This window comes from Chionomys nivalis, chromosome 12 (genome assembly GCF_950005125.1).
Source record: "Chionomys nivalis chromosome 12, mChiNiv1.1, whole genome shotgun sequence".
In the NCBI taxonomy this organism is placed as follows: domain Eukaryota; kingdom Metazoa; phylum Chordata; class Mammalia; order Rodentia; family Cricetidae; genus Chionomys; species Chionomys nivalis.
Window position 1 is genome coordinate 25,598,769 of NC_080097.1, and position 18,166 is coordinate 25,616,934.

General features: G+C 33.4%; 1 protein-coding gene across 1 annotated transcript in view; it reads left to right on the top strand.

Annotated features, from left to right (window-relative positions):
* LOC130885217 (60S ribosomal protein L7a-like) overlaps positions 1 to 18,166 on the top strand; it is a 108,855-nt gene that overhangs the window by 58,982 nt on the left and 31,707 nt on the right. The window lies entirely within an intron of this gene.

Consider the following 18,166-nt stretch of genomic DNA (forward strand, 5'->3'; position numbering starts at 1 on the left):
GAACCACTCAATAAGTGCCTGTACGTGTGAATTCAGATAAATAATATTGACTGGAGGCATCATAGACTCTACAGGAGAGCCTAAAACTACCATTTTAAAAAGCGGTATAATTTCTAACTGAATTCTAAATACTATTTTTATTCACACAGATAAGTGCAGCACTTAATCATTAAAGAGTTTCTTTTAGCAGCAGAGGAAAATTATTTCAGAGAACTACAACTGTTCAAAATGCAGAGAATAAGTTACTGTGCAGTGCCCAGTCCTGATTACAACAACTACAGCGGAACTCCTACAACGAAGACCCAAGGAACATCACACAAAAAAAGACAGAAAAATTGTAAAAGCCAGGAGACCAGGGCATTTGCTGCTACATAATATCTTTGAGACATGACAAGGTTATTGTACCCACAGAATATCCACAGAACAGTTGCCTAGATAATACTTGCCTAATGACAACACCATTTGATATGCTAAAGTAGGGTCCCATCTCTAGATGAAAAGTTACAGAAAATCACTGTACACAGATAATGGGAGATTCAAATTTCTTCAAAGATGAGTTCCCTCAGAACTTATTCAATCCCAGGTGTTCAGCCCTAAACACTCAAGCATATGAGCAACACTTAAAGGATTCAATGGGTTTTCTGTGTGTCTGTCTTTTTATCTATCTATCTATCTATCTATCTATCTATCTATCTATCTATCTATCTATCTATATCTATCTACTCACCACTTGTCTATCTATTTCTCTATCTATCAAATATCTACCATGTAATCTATTATCTTTTTGTTTATATATGTAATGATAATTATGGGAGAAAATGAGCCATATTGAGTAAGTGTATTTGAAAAGATTTAGAAATGATATAAATACAGAACTCATGAACAACAATCACTAAAACATAAAAAATAGAAACAAATAAAGAATTTAAATAATAGATATAATTTGAATATGAAGTATCACCAGAAGTTTCATTTCTTTTTTTTTTTTTTTTTTTTTTTTTTTTTGAGTCAGGGTTTCTCTGTGGTTTTGGAGCCTGTCCTGGAACTAGCTCTTGTAGACCAGGCTGGTCTCGAACTCCCAGAGATCCGCCTGCCTCTGCCTCCCTAGTGCTGGGATTAAAGGCGTGAGCCACACCGCCCGGCTTAGAAGTTTCATTTCTTAAAAGTATGAATGTACAAGGTTGATTTAGACACAGCTGGGTCATGGAGAGTCTATATTGATTTTACTGACAGAGACATAGTTTCTTAGCATTCTAAATCAATATTTTGACAGAATCGTGGTCTGGTGACATTATTGGGAAATAGTGTAGACAAACTATGTAATGCTTGGTTAGAAGATTTGGACAAAAAGCTTTGCCACTTAAGAACAAATCTCTCACTATCTGCTTCTTGACTGCCAAGAAGTGAGCATCTAGCCCAGGAGCCTACATGAAGGTGTGTAGTTTTGAATTTTCCATAGTCCAATAGGAAGGCATTCTGCTGACTCTGTTCTGAGAGCTAGGAAATTGTAAAACAAAGTTATTGTTTCCTCATTTAAGAGGCATACTAGTGGAGTACAAATTCACATCAGAAAACAGAAGAATTGATATAATAAAAGGAAGACTTTGATTTTCTTCATTTTTTTAAGGAGCTAGAAAAAAATACCCACATAAAGTAAAACTCTTAAATTGGAAGGAAAGCTGAAGAAATTTATGCTAAAGTTTTAAATCAGAAATAGAAGATGACTTAGAGTGATTTATGATTTATGAATTAGCATAGTTATTATAGGAAAGACTAAACTGTACCATAGAAGCTTTAGAATATCATAGTTATGTAAAACTCTCCTAGAAGAGTAATTAGAATGCAGGCTTTATGACTAAAAGCGAAATGAGACAGGCCTTTGGGGATAGGATCTATCCAGTAGACTCAACAGTAAAAGTGGATTCTGTTCTCCCAGAAGACCTGAAGGCTTTGTTCACAACACTAATGTCTGGCACCTTACAGTCCTCTGTAACTCTGGCCTCAGAGAAAACATCTTTGAACATCTTTTGTCCTCCACTGGTACCCTCAAGTACTTTGGCTAGATTAACACAAAAGAAAGTGAAAATAAATCTTTACATAGTGTTCAGATGATACATGTTAATTTAGGATGATGGCAGAGGGGAAAGGAAGCCTCCCCAGATGTGTTTCATAATTTTTATCACTTCAGATACCTGTAGAGCAGTGGAGCTGTAAACAATATTTACAGGAAAAAATGGATAAATAAGATCATATTAAGCATAAGCCCTCACTTTAAGAAAAACTAACTTGTCAGATTGAACTAAGTGTCTTGAAAGAGAGATAAACAGAGAAACTGAACTGCCTCACTCAATTATTTAGATTCAGGAAGTGATGATCATGGGAAAGTCGTAGGTGTATGCAATGGCTAATAAATATGTATAAAATAAGAAATGTTGAGAATCAATCAGATATATTAGACTCGATTGTGACATGGAAAGGCCTACTTAGGAGAAATATAACATGTTTTTAAAGATATGATTATAAATCAATTGGCCCATATATAATATGTAACTGAAAAGACAGGATTCAGAAAGAATTGTTATAAAATCTGGTATTGATGTACATGTTCAATAATAGATGTTTTGGCCAGGAAATGAGAAGAAACATGGGCTCTGATGGTGGTCCAATGGGAACTATTTAAAGGGAAACGTTCATTTAGGTTATTGTTGCTGTGATCAGAAATTTACTGACTACATACAGTAAAAAGATAATTTCAATTTTGTATTAAGATTATGAATTACTTTGTTTACATTCCATGAAAAACTATAGTTTTTCTCATGTATGAGGTCTAAAATTAAAACTAAGGAGTGTTTGAAATATTAATGAGTTACATTACATCAATAGATTTTAAAATTAATCCCTTAGAGGAAAATAAAACTACATATATATTTTCTTATGGAATAAAATTGATCTATTGAATTAATTAAACTAAAGTACTGTTTGTATTTAATCAGTCTTCATAGAATATAAAAAATAGCAAGAACTATGAAGAGAAAAAATACATAAATTTTTAATCCTATAAAATAAGTATGTTATAAATTTTGTTGGCCTTTGAGTATCTTATTTATAGAAAATGGATTCAAAAGTTAATAATGACATGAAAAGGTTCATAATGGGCAAATTCCTTTTCACTCTTTCCTTTTAAAAATTAAAGTTATTAAGGATATAATCTTATGTGACACACAGAACAAAGGAAATATTGCTTTATTCACAGTCATCCCACATTTTGTTTCTAATGAATCTTTGTTTAATAGTAATTACTGGAATCAAAGCAAAATTAATCGTTATTTCATCAGTAGTTAAACAACACCTGTTCAGGGTTTACCAATTCAAAGACAGAGATGTGTAGGGTTCTGTTTCCTCCAGCTCCATTACTGAGGCATTCTCTACAAAATCTCTGGTCTTACCAAAGCAGCTGCTTGTATTTAGTGATAATCCTCAGTTCTATTAGTTTTGTCTTTGGGGATAGAAAATTGATTACCTGACCTTATCATAGAGAAAAGTCTGTGTGTGCCTTCCTTTTTTGCCTCAGAGTGTAAATCAGTTATGCAAACACTGAAAATAATTAAGAGCAAAGTGATGCTATAGTTTGTTTAGGAAACATGACAGAAAATGAGAAAGAAAAAAAAATCTTAGTTTTATATTTCCGAGCAAGTTTCAAATTAAATTTCTGACGCATTAAATATTGCACTTTATGGTGACCTTTGAATAGTTTTCTGAGCATGTTTCAAAACTTTTAGGATAGAGAGACACCTGACAGTTAACATATCATGGTGTTCACATGTCACTCTGTGAGAGCATTCCTTCACAATGTGGGAACTAATAGTCGTTTTCTACTCAGTAGCTAAAGTTGACCAATGGCAAATAATTAAAACCTTTTTATATTTGATTAAAAAGTGTTGTCCATTTTTCTTTTAATGAAGAATTAAAAATTTGTGTTAATGTCACTTTAAGTAACAAATACTTCTTTGTCTGTAATTTGATTTATTTTCAAAACAAGATCAAGTCATCTTCCAAGTATAGTCAATAGACATTGATAGTCTACAATTATTTTCTTTCACTTTATAATAATTTATTGGCTTTACATTAAGTTTAGCAGCACAGGATCATGGCAGGAGTATGAGGAAGTTTACAGTCCTGCAGGAAAGGCAGGCTTTCACTACCATTAAAAGCTCAAAGTCAGCCATAAAAATGACTGTACTTTCTGAACCAAGAAGTGTATGAGAAGAGCAAAAGGCACACTTTTGAAAATTGTGATTAGGACTGTAAATTCTTAGGGCTGTGATAAAACACACTGAGTACATTTTATGAGTCTGATAAGCATACATAATGCACAAGCACATCTGTCACAATGATTTCCAAGATTTGACAAAATGTGTGTTATGGATAATGGTCAGGAAAAAAAAGCTAAACAAAGGATATTATATTCAGGGTTCTCATTTTGAAAAAAAGGGGGGGAGGGAAATGCTGTGGGAAGAATGTTTTGAATACTGTAAAGATTTGAAACTCCTATTGGTTTACTAAAATGCTGATTGGTCAGTAATCAGGAAGGAAGTAAAGGCCAGGTAACCAGACTAAGAGAATTCTGGGAAGAGGAAAGGCAGAGGTGCAGTCAACAGTAAGATGCAGAGAATGCCTCATGATGAGATGAGAATGCCTCAAGATGAAAGTTACCAAATCACGTGTCTAAACATAGACAAGAATTATGGGTTAATTTAAGTTTTAAGAGGTAGTTAAAAAAAAAAAGCCTGAGCTACTAAGCCTAACAGTTTACAATAAATAGAAACCTCTGTATTTCTTTGGGTACAGTACCCAAATGGCTACAGGACCAGGTGGGAGAGAAACTTTTGTCTACAGATGTGTATTTTACCCAGCAGAAATCTCGTATATCCTGACACTTTTCTTGTTAATTTAATGTTTTCTTCCATTTCTGACATACATCAAAAATTCTAAAATTCTAATTTCTTTGCCTTTATTGAGTCAGAGTCAGACATTGTAATTTCTATAGAGACAGAGACTTCCTCAAAGTTGACCCTCTTTGCTTCAGCAGGCACTTTTAGTATCTGTAGATCAAGTTTCTAATTTGTACCATTCACACTTTCTGGTGTAGTTTGCATCATTTAGGTTTTTTGTTTGTTTGTTTTTTCTTACAGTTTTACAAATATTGCTTACCTATGGTAAATTTCTCAAATTTTCCAGGAGTAATTTGCTACATTGTTTAAAATAAAAGTCAAATTACAATAATGACTATTTTACCAGATACAGGAGAATGCCTTGATTTTTAGAGAACAATTTATAGCAACCTAATTTCAGATATAATAACTATATCAACAATTATATCATTTATGTGTATAGAAATACATATGGTTATGACTTTACAAATATTTTCAATAAAAGAATGTCAAAATACAAATACACTACTTCAACTGCAAGGATCTATTAAAAAGTGGCATTGATGTGTAACAAAGGTGACTGTAGCTTGTAATATCCATCATCCATTTTGTTCAGATGTAAAAACATAATAATAAAATACAATATTAAAGAGATATGAGTTACTGATTTTTTTCCATACATAAAAAAGGGGAACTGTCATTCACTGTTGATTAGATTGTAAATTGATGAAAGACATTTAAGGAAATAAGCAACATCCTTAGCCATCAGAGAAATGCAAATCACAATTGTGTGATTCCATCTAACACCTGTAAGAGTGTCCAAGTTCAAAAACACTGATGGCAACTTATTCTGGAGAGGATGTGGGGTAATGGGAACACTCTTTCATTTTGGTGGAAGTGAAAACTGGTACTGTCACTTTGGGTAACAGTATAGCAATTTCTCAGAAAATTAAGAAACTGCCTTCTTCAAGACCCCAAAATACCACTTTTGGGTATATACCCAAAGGATGCTCAATGATACCACAAGGACATGTGCTCAACTATGTTCATAGCAGCATTATTTGTCATTGCCAGAACCTGGAAACAACCTAAATCCCTCTCAACTGAAGAATGAATAAAAAAAATGGAAAAAAAATGGTACATTTACACAATGGAGCAGAAAAAATACAGTAGAAAAAAAAATGACTCCCTAAACTTTGTGGACAAATGAATGGATCTAGATAACATCATATTGAGTGAGATAACCCAGACCTAGAAAGAAAAATATAATATGTACTTACCTATAAGTGTCTTTTAGACATAGGAAAAGTACAACCAGCCTACAGTTCACCCACCCAGAGAACCTAGGCAACAAAGAGGACTTTAAGAGAGACATACATGGATCTAAACTCCATAGGAAGTGGAAAAAGACAATTTCTTCTGAGTAAATCGGGAGTGTCAGGATCACTGGAGAAGGTAGAAGGGGAGCAGGCAGAAAGAGAGAGGAGCAGAGAAAACTGTATAGCTAAATAAAAACAAAAAAGATAAATCAATTTTAAAAGTAAGTATAGAGAAAAGGCTAATATAAATCTACCATTTGACCTAGCTATTCTACACTTTTGCATATTTCCAGAAGATTCATCATCCTATTCCAGAGATATTTGTTCTGTCTTATTCATCTCCACTATATTCACCATAATTAGATTATGGAAGTTCAATTGGAAACTGTTTAATAAAAATTTGGTATAGAGATAGAGATGATATACCAAAGAATACTATTCATCTCTATGTAAAACTGGAACCATAAAAGTTTAGGTTAAATGACAGAACTAAATGTGTTGTATCAAGTGAGAAAACCTAGATCCAGAAAACCAAACTCCTCATGTTCTTTGTTTAGTCTGTCAGTCCTTAGCTCCAGATGTGCAAAAGTGAATATCTAACCTGGAGTACCTATATTAACATGACAAGTAAAAAGGGAATTTTGAGAGGTGGGTGGCGTTAGAGAGATGACTAGCAGGATACAAGTAATTTGAAAGTTAAAATTTGGGGCTTTAGTTAGGGAGTGAGAGGGAAGTCAGTACTGGAAAGAAAAATAACACCAAGAATGTCTGAAAAATCGATAAGGGATCATTATTATTTTCTAACATTGCATATAATATATAGCCTAGTTATATAGATACATACCTTAGTCGAAATTATACAAATAGGATTGACAATACTTCACTATCTAAAAGAACCTGAATACCTGGCATGAGAAATCTTCCTTTCGGTTGTTAGGAAAGTCCAAGAGACCCCAAAACATTCCAAGCTATTGCTACCGTGCTTGGTTGCATTCCAGAGGTTAAAGGTGTGACCATATTCCTGCAGATAGCATCCTCTTCACACATAGGACATTAAGATCCCACCTGGCTTTCATTTGAAAGCCTTCTTTCCTTCTCTGTTGCTGCAATGTGTTACTCTACTCTCCATTGGAGAGAAACAACCAACCTATGTAGCTAGCATGCTAATGAACCATATACCTGGAAGCAAGCAACAGCTGTTTAATTGAACATAAGACCCTCTCAACAGGAGCACTAATGATTCCTGGTACTGGAAATCTAGCCAACAATTATCCAGGACATGTGAGGTCACAGGTTTTAGAGAAGAACCTACTAAGACCAATTAACTAAAGCATCATGAATTCTTAACTGCGTTATAAATCTTTGTCCTCATACCCAGAGAAAAACTAGCTCTTATCACTCATCAAAGAAACTTTACTTTGAGACAGATGGAAAGCATCACAGAAAAAATACATCCAGTTAAAAGATGAGAACAAATGATTATGGAATATCTGCCCCAGACGATACATGTGCAACACAGATCCTGAACTTCCGGTTCAGAGCAACTCACAGTCAAGTGGCCTAAAGACTGTCTGAGCTAAGGCAGTGGAAAGGTTTTTTTTTTTTTTTTTTTTTTTTTTTTTTTGTGAAAATAAGCCTCATAAAAATGACAATGAAACTTCTCCTATGAAATTTCAATCATATCTTTGCCTAAACAAGACTTGAGGAAGTACCACATAAATAGATGTGCTAATATAAAAGAAAGAAATCATAAGGCCCTATCAATAGCCAAAGACTGCCGACCACTATGGGTTGCTGAGATTTGGGAAAATTCTCTTACACTGGGAATAAGCACTTTTTTTTTTTTTTGGTTAAATCATATCAAGTGACTAGCCCTAAATTTATATACACATGGATAGCGCTAGAGAAACTCAAAGTTGTATTTATATATTTGAATCTGTGCACTTGCAACCTCAATTGTAAGTATTGTTAAGCATACAGAAGTTTTATTTTCCACATTTTTACCTTGATTTTGTACCAACATATAAAGTTACATGAGAGTGTATGCAAGTATATGTGTTTGTATGTTTGTGTGTATTAACTTTCCTGGAATGGGTTAACCATTTAATTATTTTATCTTTTTACAAATGCTATTGTGTGGTTTTTCTATTTGTAGTTTGTCTAGGGAGAAACAGAACACATTTGTGATCTTTACTTGTGCATATGAGAATTGCTGCTCTGAAAACAGCATTTCAAGTTCAGCCAAAAATGATTTGCCCCATGCTGTTGTCGTCTTGCTTGAGACTTAAACAAGAAACAACTGTGAAATTAAAACTACTAGTAATGCCCAGAAAAGTGAAGTGAAACATAAAGAAAGTCAACCATGACTGGATATAACATTTTCTTTCCCCATGCTTCTCTTAAATGAAAAAAAAAAAAAAGATAATCTCTGACATAAATGCAAAGATTACAAAATGACAGATTCAGAATCTAAATATAGTTTAAAAATGATAAAATGGCTCATTTGTGTGCTCTTTGAGTTTTTATATAGTTACACTGGCCAATGAGGCAATGATGATGTGATAATTGGTCATCCAGTCAATGTGTCCTTAAGCAGTTTTTAAAACTATAATGGGTATATTACAAAAACTTTAATTTTTATAAAATAAACATCGGTATTGGTTTCACGCTGTGCTTGTTTCTGTGAATTTATTTTGCAGTTATTACTAGATCAAGGACATTAATTTTCTGAAGAGTATTTTCCCAAACCTTTGCTGTAGTAACCATTCTCTTGACAAGTTTTACTCTATTGTCTCTGTTTTAAAATTCTAGCCCCTGGGGTAATATTAATGCAGCAACTGACGGAGAAACAACTGAATGTTTCTCAAATTCGTCACTGCAATCCGAAATTCTCTTAAGTTACAGGGAGGACTATGACAATCAATTTATGTAAAATAATTGGGTTCATGTCCAACACTAACTTATTCAGGAGCATCAAACAAAGTTTATAATTAAAGTGGCTCCGCTAAGTATGGCATTATTTGGAACACTTTATTATTTTCTATTAAAGAGACAAAGAATCTACTATATTATGCACACATCTAATCTTCTATATTGGTAATCTGGAAAATGTAATCATATTTGAAGCAATATTTCTATCTAGAATTATATGAATAATGTCTGCATACTACAAAAAATACATCAGTGTTCTTCAATAAAATGTAGTTTTAGAAAAATTTACATTTAAAATCAGTCCCATGACTTTCTTTAGAGGTTTCCTTAGGAAACCTAGGAAAAATTATTTTTTTTCTAATGAATATGATAAAACATACAACTTCTTTATACTGTTATTATATTTCCAAGCATGGAATTTTAAATTAAGTGTATTAATACTGATAATTTTAGCATATTATGTACTAAAAATTTATATTCTTAATTTTCAGTAATATTACCACAAGACAAACTTTTCACAAAACTATAGGTTCTTTTAAAAGTTTATTGTAAGCGGGAATATACACCATGACTTGGGGTTGCCATTAGATTAAGTACTTTATTGATTTCTGTACATATAGTTGATGGGTTTGCCTCAGGATAACTTTATTTAATAAACCACACAAGTTTAGAGTATAAACCTGAAGTCAGATTTGCCTGACATCTGACAGTTAGCATGTGTAAAAGTCAAAATTGTAAAGTAGATTTTTCTGATTCCATATTTTGTATTCTTTGCCATACTGGGAAATATTTTCAGATTAATGCTATATGTTTTTAAGCATATATAAGTAAGGAAATAGGTAAAAGAATATATGTAGGAGTCAATTCATATAACTTAAGGCTAATAAAGGTTAAATAAAGGTTAATTAAAAATATTTTTCTTTTACAGAAACCTACAATTATCTCATAACCAAGATCTTCTTATTCACTTTATAAAATAATTTATTTATAAAATAATGTAAGACTTTATTTTAATTCAATGCTATAATAGACAAATCTTTGTCTTTTTTTTTTTTTTTTTTTTTGGTTTTTCGAGACAGGGTTTCTCTGTGGTTTTGGAGCCTGTCCTGGCACTAGCTCTTGTAGACCAGGCTGGTCTCGAACTCACAGAGATCCACCTGCCTCTGCCTCCCAAGTGCTGGGATTAAAGGCGTGCGCCACCACCGCCAGGCTTAAATCCTTGTCTTTAAATAGTAATTTTATGTAAGTACAAGTGGATGAATAAAATTTTTCATGTGTGCATACTAAATTGCATGTAAGTCTATATGATTATTGATGGTAAATAATTTTACTTTATTTTCAAAGTTAGAAACATTCAGATAAAATGCTTTCCATCAGTAGTTCACTTATGATGATAACACCTGATATCTTCTAATGCCTATAATAGGCACTATAGTGGACAGATTCAATAAAAAGGGAGGTAGGACAAAAGAAATAAGTGGAAGACAGTGATAATCAATCATGATGCCGTCTTTCACTAAGTCTGGACAAGACCTCAAAATCCTTCTCTGCAAATGCCACAGGCAGCCTCCACCAATTGATCAGAGTTGGCATATAAGTTCAAAATTGATTTACCATTGGTGCCCACAATTCCACTCTTAATATTGCTTCCAGTCTTCCCTTTCTAACATTCTATTTTCTACTAACATCCTTTAGAGAGTTGACAATGCCTTGAGGATGAAGTAAATTCTTGAATATTTCATAGAATGCCAATATAGTTTCTGGACATCTTTTCAGACCCAATATAATCCTGCTTCTCAAACATAGTTTAACACAGAGGAATTGCTCTCTCTCTCTCTCTATCTCTCTCTCTCTCTCTCTCTCTCTCTCTCTCACACACACACACACACACACATGCATACACACATATGCATACACACACATACACACACACCATGTATGAACAAGCATGAATGTTCATCACAAACCCAAATGTAAATTCAAAGAAACACACACTTATCTTGTCTGACTAAAAATGTTGTAATAATAATAACTAGTGAAACTTTTCTGTATTGCAATCATTTCACACAGTACTCTACTGTCTTCACTTTTTCCTTACCCTTTCACTTTTCAAATCATGCCATTCTCATTTACACTGTTGAGCAATTTGTCACACAAGCTCTATGACTCAATAAGATTACTAAAGTGACCCTTTTTGGTTGTTATCTTAAATTGCTAGCATGCTGGGGTACCATGCTTGGTTAGAGTAATGATTCTTAATTATTTGCCTCCCCATGTAGATTGGATATGCATGCTATAGAATGGATAAACTTGACTATGCTTTAATATAGAAAAAATTTATACAGTATGATAAATGCTAATTATAAATACACATGTTTTTATCGTGTGAATTTTTGGCTTTGACAACCTTACTATGTTATTTTTAGAAATGAAACAATTGTATATACTTAGTTTCTCCATAAAGGACCTACATAAATTAACTTCATATTGTATGAAAGAGTGTTTTGTTGTTGTTGTTGTTGTTATGTGCTTTTGCTGATACTATTTTTAAAAACTGTGCCATGCCCTGGAAAACTGAAAAGTAGTGTTCATTTCATGTGAGGAGGATGACCCTTCACCTTTGAGGATATGTGCATATTTCCATTTTTCAGGCATCATTCTCACAGCAAAGACTAATTTATGATATATTCCTGAGTCTATACGACAAACAATCCTTTAAACTTGTAAAGGTCAATTGAGACTGAAGGGATAAAAGTCCTATTCAAATCATCTCAGAAAAATGAAGTTCTGAGAAATTCTCAGACATGCCAGACTGAAAAAAAAATTACAATTTCTTCATCTGGTCCACATGCAGAGGAGGGCATCTACACTCATGGTGACAACAACCTCCAGCAACCTGTCCTGTGAGCATTCATTCTGTGTAACAAAGACCAACAAACAGAGAAAACAGAACTGTCCCAGGGGCTTCTGTGTGGCTCAATCTTACCTTTGATATAACCTTCTAACATTCTTATCCCCGAATTATCTTTTACCAAGCTGGTCTGCTGACCATTCAACTGCGTGTTGCTCCCTTGGCTCCTGGTCCTGTCATTTAATCTCTATATCTGGATACACACTGCAGCTTCATCTTCTTTTTTATAGTCAAATTTATTGTTTTATTAAATTTTTTCATTTATTTTACATATAAACCATTGTTTCCCTTCCCTCCTCTCAGCTTCATTTTCAATAATGTGACACACAATGATCTGTCTCATCACCACACATTATACATCTCTTCTTCTAGCACCATTTACTTCATTATCTTAGTAATGCAGACTCTTATTTCCACATTACTTTCCCAGCTTTAACTTCTCAGGATTTTGTGAAACTTCTTGCCTCATTAATCCTTTTACGGACTAAATATTTACATATATGTAGATATATGTTCTGTGATTCCTAATGTGAAATCTGTAATTTTAGCATAACTAATATTGCAATTAATAGCATTGGACTGCCTGGCAGACTATTCCCATAAAATGTCATGTCTTCTGATGAATATCATTATTATTAAAAATATATACTATTTTGAAAAACACAAATGTGCTATTTCTGTTTCTTATATAGCAAGCTCATAGAATGCAGAATGTGCTCCTACAAGAATTTAGTAAGGAATGGGTAAATTAGCCTGGGAAGAACAAAGGAACTAAGAGAAGATACAGTTTCTAGTTTACTGTGACAATATGTCAGAGGAAATTGTTCCTTATATTTTATCTTTGATATAAATGAGCTTAACTTCTCATTTGTGTTCTCTATAGTAATTGGGAAGACTTCTATAATCCGTAGGCACAACTGGTGATTACATGTTAGAAAAGGCCTTCATTTTCCAAACATAATCTTCTGAATTCAAACCATGATCCAGAAGTCTGAAAAAAATAATGGAGAGCTAGAATGGACTAAACAACAGAGAAATGAGTCAAAATCCAAGGAACTATAGAAGAAAAGTACACTCTTATATCAAGAGGGTTATAACTTCCTTATTTATTTTGTAAGAAGATGGCAGAATTGGTTTTGGAAACTTGTTCTTAATAGTTATTTTTAATTCTGTGCTCTTCACTTAGGTTCAGTAGTTGTATTTCTCATTTACACAATTTTCAACTTCAGGCCATCTAACCAACTGATTTAAGTTCCTGTTAAGAGGCATACACATAATACAGTCCTTCTCTTTGAATTGACAAAGACACAAAAAAGTATAAAATGGAAAATAAGAGAGCATGATCAACAAATGGTGCTGGCATAACTGGATATCAACATGTAGAAGAATAAAAATAGATCCTTATCTATCACCATGCACAAAACTCAAGTCCAAATGGATAAAGACTTCAACCTAAAGCCAACAACAATGAATCTCATATAACAGAAAGTATCGAATGCATTGTCACAGAAGCCTACTTCCTAAAAATAACCATAGTAGCACAGATACTGAGAAAGACAATTAATAAATGGGTCCTCCTGAAACTGAGAAGCTTCTATGAAGCAAGGGACACAGTCAACAAGACAAAACAGCAGCAGCCTACAGAATGGGAAAAGATCTTCACCAATCCCACATCAGACAGAGGGCTGATCTCCAAAATATGAAAAGAACTCAAGAATTGGCTATCAAAAGAACAAATAATTCAGTAAAAAAAAAAATGGGTTACAGACCTAAACAGAGAACTCTCAACAGACGAATCTAAAATAGCTGAAAGACACTTAAGGAAATTTTCAGCATCCTGAGTCATCAGAGAAATGCAAAACAAAACAAGTCTTTGATTCAATCTTACACCAGTAAAAATTAACCCAGATCAAAAACATTAATGACAACTTATGCCTTAAAGGATGTGGGGTAAAGGGAACACTCTTCCATTTTGGTAGAAGTACAAACTGGTATGGTCTCTTTGGATATTAGTATGGCAATTTATCAGATAATTAGGAAACAACCTTACTCAAGACCCAAAAATACCCAAAGGATGCTCAATTGTACCACAAGGACATGTGCTCAACTATGTTCATAGCAGCATTTTTTGTCATAATCAGAACCTGGAAACAACATAAATGCCCCTCTACAAAGAATGGATAAGGAAAATGTGGGTATATTTGCACAATGGAGTACTACACAACAGAAAAAATAATGGCATCCAGATATTTTCAGACAAATGGACAGATCTAGAAAATATAATATTGAGTGAGGTAACTGAGACCCAGAAAGGCAAATATGTTTACTCACTCCCAAGTGGTTTTTAGACATACAATAAAGAAAATTAGCCTAAATTCACAATCCCAGAGAACCTAGACAATAATGAGGATCCTAAGATAGGCATACATGTATCTAATCTACATGGGAAATAGAAAAAGGCAAGATCTGAGTAAATTGGCAGCTTGGGGAGGGTAGAATGGAATGGAAGAGAAAGTGAGAAGAGCAGAGAAAAATTAACTCAGTAATATCAATAAAAGAAGTTAAAATTAATAAAGGAAAGACAGGGACAGTTGCTCTTGCTCTCTCTCTCTCTTTCTCTCTATGTCTGTCTGTCTGTCTCTCTCTCTCTCTCATGGTGATATGAGATCAAACTGTTTATTTCATTAAACCTGGGCAGAACAGAAGACCACGGAAGCTATCAATTTTTTTGTACACCAGTGAATGTATCGGAATAAATATTTAATATCCCTATAAATGGGCTCTTATAAATTTGCCTACATGGAATCCTCATGAAATCAGACAGCTTGACATGTGCACAAAGCCTTTTCTAGATTAATTTTTGTGAGGAGGGACTACCACTCCCAACTGTGGGCAACTCAGTTTCATGAATTCTGTTACCAGAATGGAAACCAAGCCTACGGGAGCTGAACACAAGCATTCATCACTCCCTATTTCCTCATTGCTCATTAAGTGTGACCACCCTCCTCATGGTCCTTCAAACATGTCTTCTCTGTAATGAATAAGTGTACACCCAAATGTACCCAAATACACCAATTATCTAAGCAGCATAGCTCAGGTATGTTGTCACAGAGAATAGTAGCTGATGAAGACATTTATAGATTATATTCTGGATGAATTCTATTTTATTCCAGCTTCTCTTGAGGAACAATGTTAACACCATTTGTGTACAAATAGAGAAAAATTAAGACAATCGTTGTTAGCTCTTATAGTTACGGAAGCTGACAAGCCAAAAATTTATGGCATAGACCAGCTGATGAAAATCCAAGAATATGCTGTATCGGTTACTCTCCTCATTCCTGTGTATAAATACGATGCCCCACAAACAAAGCAAAAGATAAAAAGGAATAAAGATATTTAGAAGGAACATTTATTTGTTCATAGTTGAGAGTTTTTTGAGAGTACAATCTCTAAGGGTAATGAAAAAATGGTGTCACCATCATGAGATGAGACAGCTCGTCACACTATGTTCCCTTTTAGGAGGCACAGAGACACGGAATGCTGCTGTGATGCTTAATTCTGCTTTTACTTTTATTCTGGAATGACAGACCAATTGTGGGGACAACTCAAAATAAGTTTTAATCTTCTTTCCTCAGTTTAACCTCAGCTAGAACCACCACCAGAGGTGTAAATAGGTATATGTATATGCTGATTCTAATTTTAGTCAGCTTGACAATCACTATTAGCCATGGTAAAGCAGATTCTTCATTTCAAATGATTGTAATTTCCTAGTTGTGTCCCTCCTTCCCAAGGAAATTCAGTCTTTTATTTTGGCTTTCTATTCTGTAGCGAAGATCCATGCACATTAGGAAAGAAAATTATTTCAGTTTTAATTGACAGATGTAGATGATAATGTTTAGCAAATACAGATTTTCTGAAACTCCCATTTATGTGTGTAACCAAACCTCTTTATTCTGGCATGTAAGATTCAACATTGCATATTTTCCTAACCATCTTGAGTATCTTAATATTAGTTATGAGAAAATTATTAGCCGAGAATAAAATGGAATAGAGCATATAAAACACCCAGCGAATAATTGCTTTTTTTATTATTAGGCTATTTATTTTACCTTGTTAGAATGAGGAGAAAAATGCATAAAACTGGGAATGTTAGAAGCAGTGATATCATGAATAGAAGACTTTAATTTTAAGAGAAATGGATGATTTCCTGCTAGAATTTGCTCATTGGTAATAACCTAACGATGATAACTTTCTAATTGAGTTAGGACATTCAAGAAATGTCTAATGCATTGTTGCTTTCAACATCGTACATTGCTGTTTGTTTATCTTTATTTTGTTTCTGAGATACTGATAACACTATTAGAAAAGAAATTATGTGTTTATATTGCAATATTCAGTGTATGTTTTACAGAATGGAAAAGGCAGAAGTATTTGCCTCATCAAGATGAGGATGTCTACACATACATATTTATAGATAGTTTTATTTTTGACTGCTAGTAATAACAAGAAATTACAATAGTATCAATCAAATGGCTTACTGGCAGACAAAAATATAAAGGACAATAAAACACAGATATAATCTAGACTATATTATTTTAAATCTGAAAGTATCACAGTAACATCATTTAGGATTAATTCACATGGCTAAAACTCAAATACTAAGAGCATTAAACATAAACATAAATTATTATTTTTAAGGAATGGGAAATAAGTGATGCTTACCTATTTTACGGCTTTTATTCTTTGTTTATTTCATGACAATGTATGCTTTTCTACAGGTTATTATTAACCCTAAAATTAGGTGCAATTAAGACTGTAATTATTCTTTGAATTGTAATTTGGAGGTTTCTAAATCAATGGCCTATTAAAAATTTAAGCTAAAGTTACATTTATTGTGTTAGTACCGGCTGATGGTTGGATATCATAATGCTTACTATGAAAATATTTTATTGTTTTGTATGATCTTAAAATCAATGTTCTTTATAAGTTGTCCTGTTTGCTTGTTTTCCTAGCAAGGCTCATGAGACCTTTACACATAATATTTATAAGAAAACCCCCAAAATACAAACCTTAAAAGTTTAAAAATGATGCTTCATATCCTGGGACTATCAGCTTCTTCATTCCTTCTAGTTACTAATAAAAGTGGATAAATGGAATTGTCATACAGGTGTTCTAGCTCATACCTGCAATGCTTGTATGCAAGTGACTCAAGCAAGACAGTTGCATGAGTTTCAGCAATGCATGAACTGTATAGCAACTCTCTGATTCAGCTTCTTCTCTTGAAACAAAACAAAACAAAACAAAACAAATAAATACAAAAGAAAGAAAGAAATAGTGTGGCTTGTTTCTCTAACTTTCTAGGTATTTTATCAGGGGGAAATCATTTTGATATTACACTTAAGCCCATTAGTTGAAAAAGCCAAAGTTCCTGAATGTATATAATTCCAAATATCTGAAGATGGAAAGTGCTGTGTACTCAGTCTCATGCATACAATCACACTTCAGGGCACAGGTGAAAATTATAGACCTGTCTGCATAGTGGAGTAATCCTTTCATGTGGATTATCATAGACCTACCTACCTAATTCTGATCCACGAAGCACAGCAGAAGAACAAGTTATATAAAAATAGAAGCCTTTATGAGCTTTCAATAAACTCCCATGTACTCAGCAAATACATTAAATAAAATAGTTAAAATGCTAAAAAAATTTCTAAAGTTAACATTAAAGAAATGATCAGTGTTTCAAAGTGACTTAAGCTAACAAATTGAGTAAAAAATGATTTAGTTGTCAGTCACTTTCTTTTGTATTCTACAGATTGTCTAGTGGAATCTTTCATGAAGAAGTAACCCCAAAGGATTGTCTCACCTTTAAGCAAGCTCAGCAGTAATTTCTCTGTAGGTCCTGCATGTCCAGATCATGAAGCAGTACAGGCAAGACAAGTTTCTTTCCCAAACATCTAGCCAACTCCATAAGGAGCTTCTTTTATGCCCAACTTTTCTTGAAGTATATTGGTGCTGCAAGGAGCAGCTGTTTCTAGTTGTCATGAAAAGTCTTAAATTCTTAAACATTTAAA